The sequence below is a fragment of the Cryptomeria japonica genome, chromosome 1 (genome assembly GCF_030272615.1).
Source record: "Cryptomeria japonica chromosome 1, Sugi_1.0, whole genome shotgun sequence".
NCBI classification, from domain to species: Eukaryota; Viridiplantae; Streptophyta; class Pinopsida; order Cupressales; family Cupressaceae; genus Cryptomeria; species Cryptomeria japonica.
Window position 1 is genome coordinate 160,012,967 of NC_081405.1, and position 6,421 is coordinate 160,019,387.

General features: G+C 35.3%; 2 non-coding genes across 2 annotated transcripts; one reads left to right on the plus strand and one right to left on the minus strand.

Moving 5' to 3' along the window:
- Positions 1 to 4,394: 4,394 nt before the first annotated feature.
- TRNAD-GUC (transfer RNA aspartic acid (anticodon GUC)) lies at positions 4,395 to 4,466 on the minus strand. Its single transcript has one exon. It is a non-coding gene; the product is annotated as a tRNA-Asp (tRNA).
- Positions 4,467 to 4,586: 120 nt separating this feature from the next.
- On the plus strand, positions 4,587 to 4,657 carry TRNAG-GCC (transfer RNA glycine (anticodon GCC)). Its single transcript has one exon. It is a non-coding gene; the product is annotated as a tRNA-Gly (tRNA).
- Positions 4,658 to 6,421: the final 1,764 nt, after the last annotated feature.

Consider the following 6,421-nt stretch of genomic DNA (forward strand, 5'->3'; position numbering starts at 1 on the left):
ACAAGTTAACCTTCAAAGTCTTCCTAACCATTAATGGTTAATCTAACCTCAACTCATGGTTAGAGACTTTCTCTCTAACTTAACCCTCATCTAACCCAAGGGTCTCATCAAGCACTCGTTGCTTTGACCCTAGTTATCCTATTAACCCTTGCACAAGAGTTTACCCTTTGGGTAAAAGCTTTATCCACTGGTTATCCAATAACTCAACCATAACCTTACCTCCTAAGGTAACCACCATGTCTTCTCAGGCATTTAATGCCTCTTACATCTCCTCTCAAGCCTCCTCATGGTGATATTTGTCAAACTAGGATTGGATTGAAAACCTCACAAGGATTGAATAACTTTCAATCTTGACCCTTGTTAAGATTACTCAATCTTAACCCTCCATTTGACCAATTCTTCTATAAATAGAGCTCCATTTACTCCATTTTACCAATCCAAGTTTTATGCATCCAGGTTATCAAGAATTTGCATTTTCTTCTCTCATAAACTTAAACATTTTAGATAGCAATAACATTTTAGTTTCTTTATCATATCTTAAGTATTATCATAACATCACCATGTTGCATATCATGTTAGATTAATCTTCATATCATTCTCATGCTAGTTTACTATGACACTAATCTTGTTGTTTTGCACCATATCATTAGCTAATTTTATATCCATATCATGCTAAGATCTTAGTTGCATTTGCATTTAGATCTTTTATCATATATCCCTTGTTCTTTAGGTAGTCATCCTAGAGATTAAGTGCTCTTCCAAGATAAGAGCCACCTTGATTTGAAGGATCTTTAGAGATAGAGAATAATGAGAAGGCTTTAGGGATTTTGTTTCACAAACTTATTTTTGATTTCTATTCTCTAATATAATTTTTCATTGGTGTGCTTGATTTGTTTCTCATTTGCAGGATTCCACACTTCTAAGCATACATTTTTGGCACCCACCATGGGTGCCAAAAACTTGCACACCTATTAATTAAACTAAGGTTTATTTAACATAAGCATTATGGTAAAGTTACGTCGCAAGATCACAACTAGTTTTGAAGATATTAAATTTCCGTTTTGGAGGGATCCAATGAAAGGTTTAAATTTGATTTTGAGGACTTTAGAGGCCTCAAAATGCCCTGAAAAAGTGGGCATAAACGGCGTAGTGATTGTCAAGGAAATAGAGAACTTTGCGAGCTTTCCGACACTTCAAACGGTTCGTCAATAGGACACACGGTTCTCAAGTTATGGCCTCCAGAAGTTTGTACTTCTGAAATAGGAAATATAAAATACACCGGACACATAAATGAGTTGTAAAAAGGGAGGGACACGTCATAGGGAATCTAGAAGGGAGATAAGGTCGGCTACACCTTATTGGATGGTTTTAGCCCATGGTTTTGTAATACTGTTTGATGGTTTCTTGTATTGTATTTCCTATATATGAGGTGCGTGAGATAGAGGTTGTTTGTAAGAGTCTTATGGCTATTGAGTTACCTCTGAATCTCTGATTAGTGGTACTCTTGTGAAGAGCTTTCTCTGCAAGTATATTGTGATCTATTTTGATTGCTGAATAATATATTGGGTGGCTTTTGGAGTGGGGTTTTTTCTCCCGAAAGGGTTTCCCCACTTAAATCATTGTGTTATGGTTTGAATGTTATTATATCTATTTATGTTTTCTGTAACTATTGTGACGATCTGTAAAAGTTTTTGCATTACCTTCCTCTCAAGGTTAGTATAGGAAGTTGTTGCGCTACTTAAATTCCTTACAACACTTTTCTACAAATGCAAATTCTTGAATAGGTTATGGGGCAATGGTAACACTCCCAAGAAAAAAGTATTTAAATGGTTGTTTATCTTGCAAAAGCTTCTTATTAAGAATGTTCAACACTCGAATGACATTTGCAGTATTTGTAGAGTTCCATAATCTGTTAAGCATATTTTCTTTGACTGCATTGTAGCTAAGGAAATTTGGAATCTCTTTAGCATTACCTTCTTTGATAATCTCTCTCATTGTGATGTTATTTGTGGTTTCATCAATAGTATGAAAAAAAATAGTAACCTTTTTTGGCCTATTTTAAATTGTGAAATCTTATGGACTATTTGGACCTTTAGAAATGAAGAGAAGTTTCAAGGAAAATGCAAATTGCTTACCAAGTCTTTACGAAGACACTATGCATATTGTTGTTGTGCAGGTTACTATTGTGACGAGGCTCTCAGTAAAGAAGTTCAAACACTTCATTGAAGATGGATCCACAAGACTTTACGGCTCGAAACTCTCTCATGGATACACCTTGTCGAAATTTAAGGTGGAGAGGTCCTCGTTTGTCAATGCTCTAGAGGCCTTTATGCATGAACTAAATGAAGGGGGGTGCATAGAGAGGGAATATTAGGCCCAACAGATGGTGGCAATAAGAGTAGAAAACTGGAACAAGTCTATTATTTGGATGGAGGGCCCTTTGGATTGGACCTCTTGGGTTGATAACTCAATTGACATATATTCTTGTGCAACATATGGTGTCCTTTTGTATAATTTTGTGCATCATGGTGTACGTTTGTATAAACTACACGCATATTCAGTGTATAGGCCCATTTTCAGCATAGGGCTTTTTAGTCTTCATTAGATGGTCCTAGTTAGTTAGCATTTTTAGGCAGTATGCAACATCCACTTTACAATTTCTAGTTCTCTATCTACAGTGATATTGTACTTCAGTCGTACAATAGCATAGTGAACTATACTTTGTAAATGTTTTCTCTTTATATTTAATATAAAAGAATGATAATTAATAATATGAGAAAAACACTGACCAACTCCCTTAATGATGCCTACACCCATGGTTCTCAAAGTTGAAACTATTGAGTAGGAGAATCATGCTCACTAGATTCTACATATATTTGACTCACAACACTAGGGGTATTCCCCTAATATCCAATAGGAGATTATAGATGATCAACCTCTATCATATCTACCTCATTTGATCATAGATTTAGAACATGGTATTAGAGGTTGAAACTTTTCTATGAACCTTGACAAAGTAAGAATCCATAAAGTTGTGAGGTACAAATAGCATTATTTATATATTTCTATTTTTGAGAAATAGTCTCAAAATGGAAAAATTGTTCTAGTTGTGTTTGAACTATGTACATGTAGCATTTTTGAATCCGAAGAAAAATAATCTTCCAAAATAATTATTTAAGAAAAAAATATGAATTTATTTCCAAGCACCTCGAGTAATGATGGTCAAACCAAAAGCAATATTTAAAAGTACTTGGTGAGAAGCCACACAATTAGGGTTTAAGACTTCCATATGAGCTATTTTTTCTCGTGTAGAAAATTGCTAAAGAAAATAGGACTTTTTGGGCTCCATGATAGCTCCTCAACTTGTTAGAAAGCATTAGTTTAGAATTATAGTAGCATACTTCAAATTTCCACAAAAGGTTCAACTATTTATAATGCATAATCTTAGGGGGAGGAATTTATTGCTAAGTGAAGTTTGGTAGTGGTGAAAGGGATTGCCAACTTATCGCTTCCAATATTTCCATCAAGTAGAAGGAGCATGAATGGTAAGATTAAATATTTATTTGACACAACCATGTAGATCTCACTATTAGACCAAAAATCACTTTTGCTAAGATGATATATTTGAATTTTCGATATATCCAAAAAAATCAAGTTTAGACATTTTAGTACAAGTACCTCTTTTAAAATCTAATATTCTTAGCCTATGGAACCTTCACGAAGTGAATGAGGATTAAAGCCAAGTCTAAATTAAAATCCATTTCTATTTCATAAAATCCAAAAAATGAATAGATAGAAGCGCTTTACTCACCCAATGGAAAATCTTCTTAACCCCGTAGACAACAACATTTCATGATTCATAAGGTGTGCCTTAAAACTCAAACAAGTTCTGAAGTAATTTAAACATATCTAAAATCCTCTAACGTTGAATCCCTTTCGACTTAAGATGAGAAAGCCAAAGTGATAATTTAACCAACTTTGTTGATAGCAATATGTTTTTTCCTTGATGTAATCATTAAAAGTCTCTCGCACAAATTACGAATGTCGGCCAAAAGAAATTGACGTTGCCGGGGATCGAACACGGGTCACTCGCGTGACAGGAAGGAATGCTCACCACTATACTACGATAATTTTAACATAATCGAAGGTAATTTTTAGAATAATTAATATTAGAAATTAAAAGCAGACTAGCAATAAAAATTTGTCGGCCAAAAAGGACAAACGCCGTTGCCGGGGATCGAACCCGGGTCACCCGCGTGACAGGCAGGAATAATCATCACTATGCTACGATAATTTTAATTAAATGGGGATGTAATTCTTAAAATAACTCGTATTAAAAATAAAAAGCAGACCGTCCGTCACGCAATAAACATTTGTCTTCCATAAACTACAAACGCCGTTGCCGGGGATCGAACCCGGGTCACCCGCGTGACAGGCGGGAATACTCACCACTATACTACAACGACCAAGTGGAAAAAACTTACCATTTTTTTGACTATAACATTTTCCTACAAAGCCAGTTTTCAACAATTTTGCTCTATTTCATTTAAGGTTTAGACAATTAATTAGTTCATTCAAATTCAATGGCACCAGTGGTCTAGTGGTAGAATAGTACCCTGCCACGGTACAGACCCGGGTTCGATTCCCGGCTGGTGCATGTCATTTTTTAGTAGTGGATTGTTTGTAACATTTTGGCATTTTTAATCATTTTGTAACAGAGGTTGTGCGCATGGTGAAAAACTAAACGACGGATTAATATTGTTCTTTTAGGATGATAAATTACATTATTTGCATTTCTTGATTGGTTCCAAGTATTTTCATGAAACAGCGTAATTTTTAAACTTTTCTATAAAAATTTTTTTGCTTAGTTTTTGCAATGAGCTAAGTGTGTTTAATCGGCACGGCTTAAACCACACACTAAGCTTTGACCGTTTAATGTGTCGTCACGTGAGGTCCACCCAACTCACCTCCCTCCGTCCTCGTACTTTTTTCGTATTTGTTCTTTTCCGTTCTCCGTTACCACCCTTGTTTCCCGTTCCCATTATCAACTACCCTCAGAAAGTTTTAATTAGCTCCCATTCCCGCGCTGTATCCAAATTCTACAAATAATTTGGGGCATCATCGATCATCTCTGATTTAGCCCTTCTTCTTGTCCATCATTAATCTTCATTAATCTTCATTCTCTGTGGGCAAACCCATTTCATGTTCCTAATCTGCAATACCTGTTCAAAAAGCATGAACAACCTATCAAACTACTGAAATAAAACAAAGCAAGTGTAATTTAGCATGACAATTTCTTTTAACTTCACCTCTCCTCTGTTCCACAACATCTTGTAAATTTGGTTGATTACTTTATTTATAATTAATATAAAATTGTTCATGATGGAAGTATATGTGATCATATAAGCTGCAGTGAATTCATTGACTCCTGATCGAATTACAGGTATAAAAGAGGCAACACTAAAAGAGGAACACTGAGCTGAAAATGACATTTTTTATTGAGTTGATGAGGGCAGAGACCAATTCTCTGTTGATAGAACAAGCCCTCAAAACATTTTGAATTTCAAATCATTCTCTCCATTTCATGCAATTCTCCTCTATTTATGGTTGAAATCTGATTTATCCTTTAGTGCTTTCATACACTGGTTTTCTTGCCCAACTCATCTATACCTTCTTCCTCCTCTTACTCTGTTCATGTACTTCCAATTGAAAGGACATTCAAATTGTTCATTAATTTACCAATCACATTCTTCCCTCTTTCTTATGTCACATATTCTTCCATCATGCCTTGTGTAAGGGGTCCTAAAAATCTATCTCTAATGACACTAAATAGTCCAGTTTAACCCTTATTGCACGTATGGGTTTTACAATACATACATAGAATGAGGTAATGATCCCTGCACCATACCCACGCTGGAGTTTAACAATAGCATTGAGCCTCTTTTGATTTGAATCCACTACCTTCAATCCCCATCATTCCATTCCATTCAAATCAATTCAAATTAAAGCTGCCAACCCCCCAAAAGAGGAAAGAATTGCATTACTAATGTTGCCTTACCGGATGACCTATCTATTCTGATTGTAACAAAGTAACCATCTTCTGAAACATTTTGGTAAACTCCCCACAGATTGGCATACCCTTCAGAAAACTTGGAAACTCTTAAATACTTGAGCAGGGGCACTATTGGCTCTTGAAGAGCACCATCTATGTCACCACCACCACCTAAAACTGGATAGTAATGATCTATCATTTTTAACAATAAAGTATAGTTCAGAGTGTTCTTGGCTTGCTGATATGTTTGCAGATCCATTAGTGTTGTGTATTTACGCTCATAGAAAATGGCAGGCAAACTAATCAATTAGATTATTAAATTACAAGTTGCCATTAATTTTGTGTCTAAGGAAAGCTAGTAAATGGAAT